Raw genomic sequence first — 18,739 nt, forward strand, 5'->3', positions numbered from 1 at the left:
AGTCTGTCTATGGAGAGAAGTCATTTTCGTGGTTGTAAAGCTGATATCGTAGAGACAATGCCAGAAAAGTCGCTTTGGTTGTAGTTAGGTTTGTCTCACCCATATTTCTCTCTCACATTGAGCAAACACTCATAAAAAGCCTGATGATGTGGAATGAGTACACAATGTTTAACGTTAAATGGTGGGAGAATACTATTAGCAATGTGTACTTTCTTTTCATTTAGTGAACTTTGTTGTAAGATCTTTATTACTAATCACTACTTTTAGTCTTGTAAAAAGCAGATGTTTTATTGAATTGAAAGTCAAATGCAGGGCACAATTTCTATAACGTGTATACATGAACACTATAATATAATGTGTGTATATATATATATATATATTATTTTTTTAAATAATGTGAAAATGTTCGTGTCATTGTTTTCCTATTTACAAATAAAACACATTAAAAACTATATATATATATATTTTATAGCCCCTCCTACGTTTTGACTTGGTGCCACGCTTTGGCATTTTTTTTTGTATATACATTAAAGTGCCAACTGGCTTACAATGACGCACATGCTCTCACTGACTCATGCACACAGTTACACTTACACAAACAATGTTACTAATAAAACCTGCACACTGTTAGACATATAAACCATCATAAACTCACAAATACCCACAGTTACACACATACACACTCATACGCTCAGATACACTCAAATTGTTGCACATACCAACAGATACCCACATACACTATAACACATATGCACACACAAACATTCACAGATACACACAAACTTTTACACATAGTCACAGATACACACACTGTTACACATATGCATACAATATTACACATATACCATTAAAACACTCAAAAATACACACACTCACAGATACACAAATACAATGTTAAACATATGCATACAATATTACACATACTGTATATACACTCAAACACTTATAGGTACATACAAACTGTTTAACATACTTACAGATACACACACACACTGTTACACATACTCACAGTTACAAGCACATTGTTACACATCTACACACACACACAATATTACACATATACACGTTCAAACACACATAGGTACACAAAGACTTACATATACTAACAAACACACAGACTGTTACACATATACACATAATTACACTTATACATACTCAAAACACTCACAAATACACACAGATTGTTACAGAGACTTACAAATACAAACACTATTATACACATACATGTACTCCCAGATACACGCAAACTGTTATACATACACACAGATACTCAAACTGTTACATACACACTCAAACATAGATACACACAATTTGTTACTTGCAGATACGCACAATATTACACATATACACACACACACTCATACACTCACAGATACAAACTTATACACATACACACAATCATGTTTCACATATACACGTACACACATTGTAGCCTCTAGCTACCTGTCCCTAGTGGTCTAGTCTAGTGTATCGGCTCTGCACCTCCACCAGATACAGGCAGTAAAGGTTTTTCATGTGAACTCTGGCATTCAGAGCGTTGTCATGGTGATCCGCAGCAACGCTCAAAACAGCCAAAGCTCACAGGAAACTTATTTGCCACTTATTACTACCACCCAGTGACCATTTACTCATCAGTGATAGCAACTCTTTATTTTAATAAAAAATGTGCATTTTGATGTGGTACTATGTTTGTAATTTAAAATGTCATCATTAGATATTTTTGCTCTTGTCTCTAATTTTGCACACAACACATTAATTTGAAGTATAAAGGGTCTGGAGCCACTTTTTAGCTTCACCTCCCCTAATCAAGTTAGTGATGCGAATGTGCGACGACTTCTAAAAATTCTTTATTTTTGTACTGTTAAGAATGCAGTGGTGGGACAGTATAGGCTTCTGCAAAAGCCACTTCATAATACACGTGTCTTATGATGTACAGAAAGGAAGAATATGTTAGCCATACATATATTGGTATCAGATAAGTATGCTGAGTCTCGGGGCTACTTGGCCTGCTCAGAAGCCAGGTCACCGTGTGTGTATCATGCATTTCCAGAAAGGATTATAAGAACCGGATAGTGCAGGTAGCTTTCCTTATCAAGGCATTCGACTGACGTTCCAACAGCCTTTCACCTTTTGGTTCCATTCCATAGAACGTATGGGTCGCCAAGAGGATTACAGCAAGAAAAATTAAACATAAAAGCATAACAAATTGGAACAATGTAGGCTGTACTGCTGAGAGTCGTCGTAGTCGTGGGCAGACGTGTGTCCCCCCCAGCCTCCCCTCCATCGCTCCTGGTCTCCTACCTCCATCCCCCGCCGCTCCCCCCTGGGGTCCTCCCACCGGGTCTCCACAGTGGGCGTGAGCTATGACCCCGGCCGGATTTTCCCTAGGGACCCCAGGTGACGAAGTATCTGGCCTCCCCTACAGGAAGTCCAAAAACCTCGCCGCTAAGGGCCGGCCACTCTTGTTTACCCCTACAGCTCTCCTATCGCTCCTCCCGCTATGCCACCCTGTGATCTCCGGGCCTCACCCCCTCTTCTGTGTGTCGTCCTACTTGCCCTCACTATCTCCTCCTCCTGCCCTCTCAGACTACAAATTGGTTCCAAAGGTCCCACACCTTTTGGAAACTTTTAACGGAGTGTCGCACCTGTGCCGTCAGTTTGTCAATGAGATAGTTATCCTTTATTTGGGCTATAACCATAGACAGTGGGGACATCTCCGAGATCAACCATTTCTGGGCTAAGGCTAGTCTGGCCACCAGGTGCACCATGTTAAGTAGTTTCTGTTCGTGTCTGGGTAGACCCTTAGTAGGTCTGGAAAGGAGGCATGCCCAAGGGTCGAACGCGAGGGACCTCTGAAGTATCTAGGAGCTCAGTCCTACCACCTTCACCCAGTATTCATTAACTTTGGGACAGTACCACCACATGTGGATGTAACTCCCTCTTCTGTAGACTCGTTTTGTGACTGCTCGGGCCTTAAAATGCCACTGTTCCTCCTCTATGTTTCCCCCAATGTGTCCCCAGAAAAAGCACAGGAACAGCGGGAACAAGCTTAAAACCCTAAAATCTTATCTGAGAACAGCAATTAGAAGAAGATGTAGAGTCCACAGACATGGTCAAAGAAAGAAAAACAATCCAACTACAGTCTACTTGTACCTTGAAAAGACCTCCTTCTCATTGTCAGCGGTTTGCAGACTTAATGGCTTTTGACTGAACCCCAGAGCCAAGGGAGCAGTAATAAGACCAGCTAGGTAACATATTTAATAATAAACCACATAGAGGTGCATGGTGGAAGATTAGTTAAGCGGTGTGATTGTCTGTCCATCAGCCAAGATCCAGTCCCCATCTGTTTATTTATTTACTAAATTGTAAGTTATGGTGAATTAACAACTAGCAGGGCTATATACTATTATGAGAATAGTCAGGAATTCTAAGTGAATTTAAAACTGAAATAGAGATTAGCCAAAACTGGAAAAATCCTCCAAGTCAGTTATGCTTCCAATTTGGCTATTCCAGGTTCTAAATTTGAAATTCTCTCTGAATTCATTTTGAATTTCTGTCAATTTTCACTTTGGTAAATAACGCTAAGAATTGGAAATCTAGGCACAGGTTAGAGAATCTTTCAGCTTCTACTAACTTGTTATTTTTCTCACTGCAGTTCACCATTCAGTGAATAAATCCTTTAGTAACGGTTGAACAAAGCAACCCGCTTTCAATGGGAGTTTATGAAGGAAATTTAGTAGTTTAATAGATTTGTGTAATATCTAAAGTAGGAGAGTTCGTAAAGAGCGGCCTGTTTTAGTTTAGTGTATACTGGCCAAAAGGTAAATTGACTATTAAAATTCCTATAATTCTTTTAAATGGCGAAGAATTGTAATTTATCACAAAATAACTGTTTTAATAACTTGAATTAGAAAAGCAGTGATGAAATCTAATCACGCAGTTATGTGAGTAATAATTTGATATTTTTAATTAGATAAAGGCATTTTGAGGAGACAGGTTTTATGACTTAAGGAAAGGTTGTCTGGCAGAATAGTTAAAGAAGTCAATTTATAAGTTCTGGGGGAAAAAAGTACAAGTACTTTAATAGTGACCTATGATTTCAGGCTGATGAGTCGGTTTTCCAGCAAATTACAGGTGGTGGAAGCAATATAATGTTGCTGAGCATAGCTACTGATGTTATAAATTGCTGCAAAATTCAATCACGTCTAATTCTATGCAGCTTAACCATAACTATATTGAATGTCTGAAGAGTTTGGCTGGAATCCTAACATTCAAGCTAAAAAGATCAATTACAGCTCAAACACCGCCTAAAAGTGATATACAACAAGGACTTAACTCACAGTGGTTTCTTTATATATTGCCAGCAGATCTATTCAGTGGGGTAATATTAAAGGAGACAGAATAAAAAAAAAAATGTGATATTGATAACAACTGGGGCAATAGGTGTATAATTGCAATATATGGTTCTGCTATTAATGCCATGTGATATATTGGATTAATTAAAGGTATATTTTGTGTTTAATACAAGCTAACATGTTATTTGCCACACTTGCTTACCATCCTTTAATAGACTACGCAGTAGACACTTTTCTTTTGCCCAGAAAAATCAAATATTGAAGAACAAAAATTATACATACATTAGTTAGCCCATTAGCAAGTGCTTATTTATATATTTTTGAAACTTGAAACAATCCAAAGCTAAGAAATAAATTGAGATGATATATCAAGCTCCTGTATATATTTATGTATTTCTATTCAGAAATTCTTACGTAATATAATTTTGAAAATAATTTTACTTTTGTCGTTTTCTGTACAGAAGTATTGGGAGGATAAAATCTACGATACAGTTAAGAAGGTAAAATTGGTTAATTTAGGAATCCCCTAATAATGGAGTTGCTTTAGAACTGCAGCAGTCATGGTTATCGGAAAACATTCTAGGTTATGGTACCAGAGGCTGGATTATCTAGCCGAGCAGCCGAGGGAAGATAGGGCAGCTTGCCCCAGTAACTAATATGGGAAATACTCCCAGAAGTAGACTCATGCAAGCAGAAGCTAGTGATGTCCAGGGACTAACTGCGTTATGACTTGGCACTCTTATCCTTCCTTCCTTTATAATATGTTCCTTCCTCATGAATAGTTGATCATCTTCCCTTTACCCTATTCCCCACCAGTCCTCATTTATCCATACTACATTTATGTACTCCTTGTGATCACAATCCCCCAAAACAATCTGTGCACATGGTCAGTGAGGTTGTATCACCTGTCTTTTAAATTGCAGTTACCACATGGGTCAACCTTAAAATCGGGTATTTGACTTCAGATCCCATCAATAACATGAGGGGACAGAAAGGAGAGTTTACAGACAGACCCCTATAAATGTCAGATTAATTTCTATGACTGTGCGCCGTGGTTCAAGTTTGGATACACTTTAGATATGGTTATTTATCATTGTGCAATACCAAGGCTGTTTCATTATATCGCCGTGATCTCTTATTTTTAATGTAAGACAGCCCCTGGCTGTATTTGTAACAGGATTTTGCCAACTAATACCAGTGTGGGAAATATACAAACACTGAAACCACTAATCTCTGACTTTCTGGTCTCCACTATGTCATAAATTCTCCAGACAAAGGATAATTTGCTAATATTCATATACGGTCTACTGATCTTAGAGGAGAAGATAGCATCTCATGTTTGTTAAGTGTAGCATCTCTGCGTTCCCAAGCATTATTAGAAGAGCTGTTTTTACCCTAATGGATCAAGATAATGATAAAGGAAAAAGTTTTACTCAAGGAGCCAGCAGTTTTTATAGTGATTAATTGGAAAATGTATCAAACAGCATATTGGCACTAATATGAGTTGAAAAACAAATTAGTATGTGCCCAAAGTCTTTGAAATGTTATATTGTTATATCAATTGTCTACCAGGAAGTATGTTTCTTTATTGTCAGGAGGTTCAGGAATATTTGATCATCAGTTACAATAACAGATTAGGGATTACACAATCTGTGATAGCTAATGGTGTCCGTATGTGAAATATGACTTTGACAGAGGCGGCCCTTATTCCCTTATCAGATTGGACCACATCACTAGGAAGGAATGCATTTGTCAACAACAACCCCAACAAAAAACTTTCTAGGTTAAAGGGACACTCTAAGCACCAAAGCAATTTTGGTTTAGCAAACTAGTTTACGTATAAAAATAATGCCTCTGTAGTCTCATTGCTCAATTTTCTGCCATTTACCACTCCAGGGAGTGATACACACAGTTTGCATCTAATGGGTGTGCATGCTTCTAGCTCCCTGCCTCCCCATCCCTCACAGGGTCCCCACTTGGCATTTTCCCAATGGTCAGTACACATCAGAGACAGTATGTATGTAATGCCAGGAGGGCACCCCATCAGAGCATAGCCCAATGGAATTTGCCCCAGTCTGTGTCTCCCTCGCTACACCTATGAATTACCTTCTCCTACAGCCAAATATTTAACATTTTGACTCCTCAGTCCAGCGCAACTGCTGTATTTTGTCTGTACACCATTTCCTGTGTTTTCGTACATAGTTGAGTCACTTGGCATTGTTTCCAAGTCAGAGGAATGGCTTTTTGGCTGCAAGTCTTCTATGACCAGACATCACTGGACAGCAGATGGGTGTACCTGCATCTCACTGATTTCTGTAAATTTTGAGCTGCTAGACATCTTCAGATTGTTAAAGTAATTAAGCATGGTGTGTTTTTTATCTGCTGCACTGTTTCCTTGGCCGTCCGCTACATCTGCAGTCCTCAACATTGCCCGATTCTTTGTGCTTCTTCAAAAGCGCTTGAACAGCACATGTGGAAACTCCTGTCTGCCTTGGAATTTTTGCAGGACAAAAGTCTGCTGATGCAATAAAATTAGCTTGTGTCTTGCTGCCAGGGTAGGATTTACATCATGAGTGCCTATAGACTGAATGCTCAAGCGCCCTACAATTACCCCATTCCAAACTAATGAGAAAAATGTGACTGTTTAAATATGATGCATATTGTTGCATATGCACACATATAGAGTGAGTGTGAATTTGCGTGTCATCGCTCCTTTTGCACGCATCGATGTGGAAGCCGAGCCGTCTGGTCCTCATTTGCCTTCCCAATCAATGTTTGCATTCGGACTCCAAGAAAGCACAGAACGCGCTGACTGCGAGGCGAATGTTAGTGGCTGTAAGAGGGCCGCTGCATGCGTGCGGCACTCCTTTACTTATACTAATATGTCACCTAACATCATCTTCGGTTCTAGAAGTGCCCTGTCGACCCCATTCCCGCACTCTTTGGAGTTGCACGACTGACGTGGACCAATCAGTGTCCATCTCAATGTTTAAATAAAGTTTTCAGTCCCATAGTCTTTGTCTCTCTTGGTTCCTCGTATAGTGCGTTATATATTCTCTGACTTTCTTGTTATTTAATTTTAGCTTGTTAATTGACCCTCCTGACCTCTGTAATCCTGGTCTAGGCTAGTATTACATTTACGCCTTTTCTTTTTTTTTTTCGTATGTTAAACCCCGCCATTCTAAGGTCCAGTAATATGTCCATCCTGTCTTTCTATTTCTGATGTATACTTGTATGCTGGATAGTGTGGCCATGACAGTGCACATGGGTAGCTGTCTGTGTGTATGTGAATGTGTAGTGTGTCTGTTTGTAATAGTGTGGGTAGCAGAATGTGTAGTAATGTGTAGTGTGGGTAGTAGCAGTGTATGTAAGGATAGTGTTGGTAGCAATATGTGTGTGTGACAGTGTGGGCAGTAATATGAGTAAGTGTATGTGTGTGTGTGTGTGTGTGTGTTTGTATCTTTGTCTGTGTAACAGTGTGTGGAGCAGTATGGTTATACAGTCTGTGTTTGAGTGTGTGCCTGTCATTTATGAGCTGAGCTGTCCATACTGCCCCCAGTCCTCTCCCCTCTTCCTCCAGAAGATGGCTGTGTTCAGTCTGAGGGGGTAGCCATGCCCAAATTAGTGTGTTCTGCCTGAGGTGGTGGGCCATGCACAGCTCACTGTTTTCTGTCTGAGAGGGCAGGACCATGCACAGACCACTGTTCTCAGTCTGAGGTGGTGTGGCCATGCACAGATCGCTGGGTTCAATTTGAGGGGGCAGGGCCATGCACAGATTGTTGTGTTTATTCTGAGGGGGCGGGGCCAAGCACGTCACCATGTTCTGTCTAAGATCACAGATCAGGCCCCGTTAGACTGAATACAGCAATACCAGAGTCCAGCAGACGAATGCCTACTCTGCATATAGAGAATCTAGTCCTGTTATTCGAGTGTTGAGTCTGCCCAGGCCCGGACTGGCCATCGGGCACACCGGGCAAATGCCCGGTGGGCCGCGGTGGCCAGGGGCCGAGGCCGGCAGGGGAAGTCCCAGGATCTCCCCTGCCGGTCAATGCAGGGCCGGCACTATCCGAGCGCCGGCCCCGCTGTTTTCAATGAAGGGCCGGTGAGGAGATCAGAGATCTCCCTCACCGGCCCACTTGGAGAGACATGCGGCTGGGGAGGGAGGGAGAGGACCCGGCGGAGCTCTATCTTGCCATGGCAACGACCGGATCTCGCGAGAGTGAACTCTAGCCTCGCAGGCTAGAGTTCACTCACCCACTGGACCGCCAGGGAAGATACCAGCATGCCGGTCCCCCCCTCTCACTCACCAGCGTGCCGGTACCCCCCCACCTCCCAGGCAACAGGTAAGAAGGGAGGGGGGGCATAATGCTACATTTTATTTTACCCCCCCCAACACTCAATCCCTTCTAACATTCACACACAGCACACACAGCACTCTCACTCCCATCACACACAGCACTCTCACTCCCATCACACACAGCACTCTCACTCCCATCACTCTCACTCCCATCACACACAGCACTCTCACTCCCATCACTCTCACTCCCAGCACTCTCACTCCCATCACTCTCACTCCATCACACACAGCACTCTCACTCCCATCACTCTCACTCCCATCACACACAGCACTCTCACTCCCAGCACTCTCACTCCCATCACACACAGCACTCTCACTCCCATCACTCTCACTCCCATCACACACAGCACTCTCACTCCCATCACACACAGCACTCTCACTCCCATCATTCTCACTACTATCACACACAGCACTCTCAAACCCATCACAGCACTTTCACACACAGCACTCTCACACACATCACACACATCACACACAGCACTCTCAAACCCATCACAGCACTTTCACACACAGCACTCTCACACACATCACACCCAGCACTCACACCCAGCACTCTCACACACAGCACTCTCACACACATCACTCTCAGGACTCACACACACATCACACTCAGCACTATCACAAAACACATCATACACAGCACTATCACACACATCACACTCAGCACTCACGCACATCATACACAGCACTATCACACTCAGGACTCACACACACATCACACTCAGGACTCACACACACATCACACTCAGGACTCACACACACATCACACTCAGCACTCTCACAAAACACATCATACACAGCACTCTCACACACATCACACTCAGCACTCACGCACATCATCCACAGCACTATCACACTCTGCACTCTCACACGCATTACCCTCAGCACTCACACACATCATCCACAGCACTATCACACTCGGCACTCTCACACGCATTACCCTCAGCACTCACACACATCATCCACAGCACTATCACACTCAGGACTCACACACATCACACTCAGCACCCTCACACACATCATACACAGCATCCATCATACACACATACTGCACCCCTCACATACACACAGAACCTCCCCAACACACATACACAATACTTCCAAACATACACACACACACACACACACACACATATATATATATATATATACACACACTAGATTCCTTGTAAGCAAACGCATACTACACCCCTAAACACACACTCTCTACAAACACTACATCACATATATACACACACCCACACACACACACTATAGCCTGTATGCACACACTTGCTACATCCCCTATACACACATTCTCTACAGCCCCTAGCCACATATGCATTACATTACACCACAAACACAACACGACTAAAACCGACCTTATTACACAATACCACACCACAATCAGCTCACACTATACACACACACACAATCCCACAAGCAAGCTCCAAACACATGCACAATACTCTTTCCTGGCATTTTTGTCTCCTGGTATCCATTTATAGAGACACCAGAGACAAGTTGCAAGGAAACACAGTGCAAGCATGTTATTAAATTTGCTTGCACTGTGCAGAACAAATACAGGGCTTTTTTCTCATGCTAGAGATCTTTAGCAGAGCTCTGCGCATGGTCTGCCCTGGCCTGCACTTTGAGAAGAGGGCGTGTTTGTCGTTAGTGATGACAAAACACACCCTCTCGGCCCCGCCCCTTCTTAGTGGGCCGCTCTGATAAAAAAATGCCCGGGCCGAATTTTTTTTTAACTATATATAGATTTTTATTTCTTCTGCATCGCAACAAACTAGGCACACATTTAAATAGTATAGTTGTCACTTTAAAGTTACACACTTCCTTGATTTTGGAACAATTTCAAATATCTGTCATTTTTTTTTTTTTTTTTTTATTCTTTATTTTATGCGTGCATGGAAATATAACAAGCGGGCTCGTCATGCCCCAACAGCTTGACAAGCATATAAACAGACATTTGACCATTAGATAGCATGTAGGTTATGTTGCACAATTTTTATAATATTATTTAGGTAAAATATAGTTAGCTCGTGTAAATTAGGTTGAATATGGACAAGCATAGGTTGTGTGTACGGGAACATAGTGTCCTGGTTTGATATAAGGCACGTTTTTAAGATACCAATACTCATTAAAGACAAACAAGGAGTCACAAGCTATGCCAACATGTCTATACAATATTCATAGGCTTTGCGTTTTAGCCGAGCAGGAAAGCCAGATATAGATGTATATAGTATGCATGAACCTAATATGGTATAACGATTGAATGAAAAACGTTCTTTGCTAGGTTATATAGCTATTTATGTTTTCCTATGTGGTAGACAGATTAATCTTGAACCTTGCAAAATCTTGCTCATAGTGTAAAGTGGCAACGCTGTACCAATGAGACATAACTTCACTACAAGTATATTGCAACCACCAGTGCCAAGATTTATCAAGGGAGCGAAGCATGCTTTGAGTGGTGTAGCGAGAGGGGGTGCAAGACATCCCAGCATGCGTAAAAAGCACCCAGGTGGGATATCCAGCGCTGTACACTAATGATATGCCCACCTGGGTGGTTGGCAAGAGTCCAAAACAGTCCCCTTCATCCGATGCCCCGCAGAGGGAGGCTGCTGGGAACAGCCGGTGAGTAGCTTGAGGCAGGTGTAAGGTAAAGGTGAGGCTCACTGGCATAACCGGAGGACAGTTCGTGGGGGGGGGTAAACTTGACCCCGGTTGAGAGTCGTGTGGGTCGGAGTAGCTGCTGTCTGCTGCCGGTTCGTGGTGTTGGCTTAGCTGTCACGGCCAGGTTGGGCTTTACTTTCCGCACGGGTCTGCACAGGTCAATTGGTTGTGTTGTGTCCCTCTTGCGCCCGCTCTGAGTCGTTGCCTGTCGGCTGGGCTGTCTGTGTGTCCTTGTCCCTGGAATCCGCATAGCTTGAACTGCTGTGTGCAAGCTGTTGCTGGTCGCGGCACAGGACAGCTCTGTTTCGGTGCTGACGGGGCGCGCCTGTTTTGGCGTGTGGACGGTGTGAGAGTGGGACTGGACCCATCTCCTTCATTGCCTTTGCACTCCGGGCCCTGCAGCCTACCGCCTGGTGAGCGTTCCGGACATGAGGGCCGCAGTAGTGCTTCCAGCTTCATCCAGATTTCCCTGAATAGGCGATCATATCGGAGCTCCGTGTCCCTTCTAGTCTCGCACATGATGTTGGTGCCCAGGCCGGTCGCCATGTTGTATGCTCCGCAAGAGGCCTCTGGGCTCCGTGTTCCTGTTGCTCGAGTATGGCGTGTTTTGCTGAGCTTGTGAGGGAGGACCGGGATGACCCCCGCCGGTCCCGAGGGGGGGGAACGAGGGCTCTGTGTCCGTCTAACCCTTATTCTCGGCGGCAGGAGAGCGGCCGCCTCTCCCGCGCCTGCCATGTTAGTAGACCTCAACGGTGCAGCGGGCGTAAATCGGGTCGGTCGTCGCTTGTGGGGTATCATTCTGTCGGCCCCGACTTCCTCCGCCATTTGGTGACTCTAGTTTGGCTTTTAGGGCGTATTTTGCCAGTGTTTTGTCGCTTTTTCAGGTATTGGCCACAGGAGCTGTTAAGGGTTGCTGCCGCTCAGCTCTGCGGTCCGGCCCCGCCCCCGCCCGGGCCGAATTTTTATCCCAGTCCGGCCCTGAATCTGCCCATGGTCTATGACATTTGACATTAAGCTGTGGGTAGTAGCAGTGTATGTAAGGATAGTGTTGGTAGCAATATGTGTGTGTGACAGTGTGGGCAGTAATATGAGTAAGTGTATGTGTGTGTGTGTGTGTGTGTGTGTGTTTGTATCTTTGTCTGTGTAACAGTGTGTGGAGCAGTATGGTTATACAGTCTGTGTTTGAGTGTGTGCCTGTCATTTATGAGCTGAGCTGTCCATTCTGCCCCCAGTCCTCTCCCCTCTTCCTCCAGAAGATGGCTGTGTTCAGTCTGAGGGGGTAGCCATGCCCAAATTAGTGTGTTCTGCCTGAGGTGGTGGGCCATGCACAGCTCACTGTTTTCTGTCTGAGAGGGCAGGACCATGCACAGACCACTGTTCTCAGTCTGAGGTGGTGAGGCCATGCACAGATCGCTGGGTTCAATTTGAGGGGGCAGGGCCATGCACAGATTGTTGTGTTTATTCTGAGGGGGCGGGGCCAAGCACGTCACCATGTTCTGTCTAAGATCACAGATCAGGCCCCGTCAGACTGAATACAGCAATACCAGAGTCCAGCAGACGAATGCCTACTCTGCATATAGAGAATCTAGTCCTGTTATTCGAGTGCTGAGTCTGCCCATGGTCTATGACATTTGACATTAAACTGTATTCAGCAGTTTGGCTTTTCCTGACCCAATTTTTGTCCTCCCCAACCGCGTGTTCAGTTTCAACCTCCATATTAAACTAATAATCATTAGCACCCTTTTTGGTATCATTGTTCAATCTTGCACCCGACTATTGCCTAGAAATTGTCCCTAGAATAACTGATGTTGTTTTGAAGGCAAATGGTGATTGCACCAAATATTAAAATTATGATTTTTCTTTTGTTCACTCACTTTGACTTTTCTTATTTGATAAAAAATAAACTGTTTTTGTTTACAGCATTTTTAAAACGTGCCTAAAACATGCACAATACTGTATATATTTACCCTTCAATACAATTTATATATATATTGGCAACTTTATTCACTAAATCTATGTTTTCATTTTGATTCTCTAACTCTCAGTAAACATGCTATAAACAAACTATATCAGTTTCACTTTGTATGTATAACTAAGCAGCTAGAAAATCTACCATACTATTACACGTTATACATTGGGGGTTGTAGCTATTACATTGCTGCACACATTCATGTTTTGTAGTTCACTATATTGTAATCAAATGATGACCTTAACCCGTGAAAATCCTATAAAATGTGTAGATGAATGGCCACATTACATGCTAAGACTTGCTTTTAAAGAAATATTTTACACTGGGAAGAAAATCAATAAAATCCCATGACATTGTCATCCAGGAAAATCTTTCCACCCATGAGTGAGCATCTGAATGAAATATTTTCTTTGTTAGGCTGAACTGCGAGAGTTCATGTTCTTTTAGAAAAATACACAGTAAGTAGCTGTGACATGTCACAAAACCCAATGCTTGCTTTCTTCAAAAAGGCTCTATATTCTATCAAATATTTGAGCTAAAAGCAGATTTCTGTTCTGTGGATGTAAACATGGAAAATTATGATATTTTCCGGTGAGGTTACATCAGGGCACCTCTGGGAAAAAAGAGGTTTTGAAATTACAGCTACAATCCAATGTGATATATATTTTCTTTTAAAAGTATTTTGTAAATAATAAAAACCTGCATGTAACTGGAAAAATACATAAAGGGCAGTTCAGTGTCAATGGAAAATAAGAAATATAGTTTCCTACCCGAATGTGTAGAAATAAAGCACTAAACGGGAGAATAAGAATTTGCGAAGGATGGCAGACCCAATATAGAACCTGTGATTGGAATATTATGAAGCCAACATGACATGTTAGGCCTTCAAACCATTACAGGTATTGGCTGAAACCTTACACTTGAATATGGAGAGCAGAGAGAATCAGCACAGGGCATCTTGTGTCTTGACCTATGATAGGACTTTTTGAATGGTAGAAATTCCGCTGTGATGTATATTTTCAGAAGCAGTACATTTCCCTGGAACATGCATCCCCACGTCAAAATCAGGAGCATCTCATGACTCACTGTGGGACTATTGGCCCTTGACAGCCAGTTGGCTGGAGTGTATGAGCCACAGCAGAGGGAGGCAGATTTAAATCCAAAACGTTCCCCCGCTTTGTAAAAATTTTTCATAATGGTTACAGACAAACCAGGGGTACAGCACTAAACTATAGTTGCTATGGTATAAGATTGATCCTTTAATTTATTAATACATAATAATGACAATAATTTAAAATTCTGTTTGAAACACTCTAGAGTGGGAATTGCCTATAAGGTAGAAGGGCTTTAAAAAAAAATCTTCTGATGTTAGATTTCAGATAAAACATTTGAACCACCTTTGCGTTGATTTATTTGATGCAAGCAGGACCAATGGACTTTTCCAAGGTGGCAATAGTGTGAATTGGTCAGTTAATTATCTAAATTTGATAAAACACTTATTCCAACCATAGAAAAACATGCTCGAAATGTCCCTACAGATATTATGGAGTAAATATATAATCAGATATCTTGGCTACGACATTGCACGTGTATTTCTTTTTATGAGTTCATTCCCTATTTATCACATTTGTTTTGTTTAGTTTTACACTTTCAGTGTCGATAATCATGCCTATTTCAATATACTTTTGCCATAAGACGCAACAATAAATTTTGAATAGCTAAGGTTCGTCATAATTTTATCTACAAGGCAGTGGGTGCAATTATGTAACTTAAAAAAGAGAAAAAATTTACAATCCATTTGTTGGATAGTTGGAGGCATAATATGTGTTATAAAGTGTATTGCACTGGTAATCATTGTTACTCATTATAGCCTATTGCTTCTTATTTGCAATACAATTCTGAATATTTATTTATGCTGAGTGCATAGAGTTCTATAAAATGTGTTTAACTATTAGTAGGTGATATGCTGTACAGGGAACAGAACAATAGGTTCCGTTTGTTTTATCTATAAATCTGTACAGAACTGGATCTTACTAGAAGAAAAAATGCAGTTAACATAGTTTGAAGATCAAATAAAAATACATGCTCATGGGGCACGCAACCTACATAGGAAGCTTCTCCGCTCAATAGGCTTGAGCTAGTTGTTCAGCCTTCAGAAATATTAAGCAAAAGAATTTTGTTTTCAACTTCTTTTCGGTTTATTGAAGCACTTATGGACCCTTGTTGCTCCTCTTTGGTTTAGTCAGTTGTTTCTACCCATGGTTCCCCAAATCTCTGTTACAAGGCACCAAATCACAGTCCCTAATAAAATGTCCACCGCTAAGAAGTTATGTTTGCACTCATTACTCTGTTGACTTCATCAAGCAATAGGATGGCACCCTACAAGAGGGGATCTCTAAAAAAAATATTGAGTAAGTGGAGGTGAAGATTACAAGTTTACTCTGACGCAATGAGGGTAGAATATTCTATAGACCAGTACATAACAGGTTAATGAGCCCTTGGGAATACAAAAAGAGAGGACGATCTTTTGAGGCTCAGAAGACATGGCTGGGGATATTCATCATAGTGTTCTGCAAAGTGACATTTAAATTCTATTATTATCGTGATCATATTTACAAAAGTTTTGTAAAAGTGAGCTAAATAGTGAAGGTTTTTTTATAGTAAATTCTGCAAGTTATCACAGACATTTCCATTTCCAAAAACTGTCAAATGTAGAACGATGAGAAAAAGAAAAGTGAAACATAACACTTTTACGTTCGGAAATACGTCAGAAAATGAATAAATCCATTGTGCTGCCCAAATATTGGCGCATATTCAAACATGACGTTTAGGGCACACACAAAAATCAGCAGGTTAAAAAAAATCCAACAAATCTAAGACATTTCCTTGCTTCATTTAAATTTGCCAAACATTAGATGTAAAATTGTCTGCAGTACTTTTAATATCCCCCATTATCCCCCATTGAATTCAGCAATGATCCATTGTGTACAAGACAAAAGGACTGCCCATCTTTTCAGCTACAATAACATCTATAATATTAATTTTCTCATCTACATGCATCAGTACCAACCTGATCCTCTCACTGGCTATGGTATTCATATTTATGCAATATAGCAGGGAATGTTACGTCCCAGACATAGGGAAATAGATTGCCGTTGAACCTGCCTCAGTGGATGTCCAGACTTCATACTTAAGATGAGGATTAGGTCATGAGTCTTGGATCTTGTGTCTGTCGGTTATGTGTACTTTACTTATTTTCTGCACAGGATTCCAAGACATTTAGTAAAATTCAGCCCAAACTCGCACATGTAGAGGAGTTGGAATTCAAGATGCAGAGAAAAAGAAAAATGCAACAAGTTCATCAGTTCTTTAAACCAGTTTGTATAACGAATCATTGTATAAACATGCTTACAGAGCTGTGAGTGCAAGAGGGCCTGTAAATTATGAGATCTCTGTAGACTTGTAAAGCCTATTAATAATCCCCCAAAACTGATGGATTATCCACAACTCTTCTCATACATTCAAGACAAAGTTGAAAAAATATTTCAATTTTTGTCTTATTTTGTATTTTCTTCCATTGTGTGCACATTAAAAATTATTTTGTAATATGTCTAGCTTTAGATTTTTGTTGTAATGTCAGTACAATTCCAAAGAAATATATAAGAAACCTGTTCAAATAGACTCAGTTCATCATTAAATCCAAGAGTGAATTATTTTTAATATTATAATTATATTTTATAAAGTAGCAACACATTCCGCAGCGATGTCCATAGGTGTAAATTGGGACAAGTAAAAACACAAAAGTACAGTACATCTAAAGGTACACGTACAACATTTGTAGACAAATACAAAGGGTGTTAAGAGTTCAAGAGGTCGGGTTAGAAGGAGTTAATTTTGATCTTTAATGAAGTTTCTAATTCATTTTTAATGTATTTCAAATTTAATGCCATGGTAGCCAATCTGAAACTATAGCTAATTTAGAAGATTTTACTAGTTTGGTTATTTTAACCTTGAATTTGAAATTCACTCTGAATTCTCACTTTAGTGAATAACTCTGTTAATCTTCTATGAAAAACGTACAGCTCCACTTTAAGCATATTTGCCATATACATGGAGCTACTCATAAATGTAGCAAGTGAAACACAGAAACATAACATTTATTTTGTAAAGCCATATAAGAGCCAGTTAACGTATCTGTCTATCCTAGTCTGTCCAAAATGAAACCTCGCACTTATTGTATTGCTTATTTTTCCAGAATCAGCTCACATATAAACCAGGGAATTGTAATACATCAATTGTTGAATCTAGGCATAGACATTATCGTTGAAAAGTTTGGTTATGTAACTTCGCTACAATTTACTTTAGTTTAAATGACAATAGAACAATAGCATACCACTGAATGAATAATCAAAAGATAGCAAGTGGGAATATGTAAAAGGAGTATGGTAAATGAACAATGTACACAACACTTCACATGTATTTACACGCTACGTGTATTCGCTGACACATGCTTCCATGTGCTGCATTCATGCACTAACACTGCATTTGTGCAGTCACAAACGACATTAATGTAGTTACACACTGTAAACATGTACACATATAACTAAGTACATTACGATTTAGTGGGTTTGGTGTTTAAAGTGTCCTTTTAATCAGCAGTCACAGCAAACTCAGCATTAATACCCTACACTCAAAGCAATACCCCCAGACTGTGCTGTACAAAGAAATCCAAATATGGCATAATAAATTGTCACTGTCCATAATTATGTAATTGGAGGTGTTATTTCTCTCCCACTATTACAGGGGACTCCTGGATAATAATTACAGTTTTCAGAACCGCACTCCAGCCTGGGTCAACCACCGTAGCAATGCTTAGTATATCAGGATTTAAGATGTCTTGAAGACAGAGTAACCTGAACTCACACCTAACTTACTTGCCTCTACACTTCTAACAGTTGCCAATGATGTCATGAACTAAGCCATCTATGGAGCTACCTGTGTAATCAAAATTACAATCTGTATAAGGAACTATTCTTCTGCAATATTAATCTGTTCAGATAAAAAACAATATACAGTGTAAACATTTTAGAATGATATCACCTTCTTCTATATAACGTGATTTACTATAAACAATTCTTTAAAAGTACCGTTACCATTTCACATGTTTATGTCTTTGCAGTCTATTGAATTGTGCATTAGTGTCTGGCATTTCGCATAATAGATATGTGTAACTGCTCCAAGTTTGACCTTGATCTTCCTTGCAAAATTTGAATTAATGAGTGCAGTTAACGAAATCTAAAAATCTAGTAGTTTTTCATAGCAAAGCTAACAGATTCCATCATAGCAAAGAGTATATGTCATGTACTCATCTACTACACAACCACTCAAGGT

Source organism: Pelobates fuscus, chromosome 4 (assembly GCF_036172605.1).
Source record: "Pelobates fuscus isolate aPelFus1 chromosome 4, aPelFus1.pri, whole genome shotgun sequence".
NCBI lineage: Eukaryota > Metazoa > Chordata > Amphibia > Anura > Pelobatidae > Pelobates > Pelobates fuscus.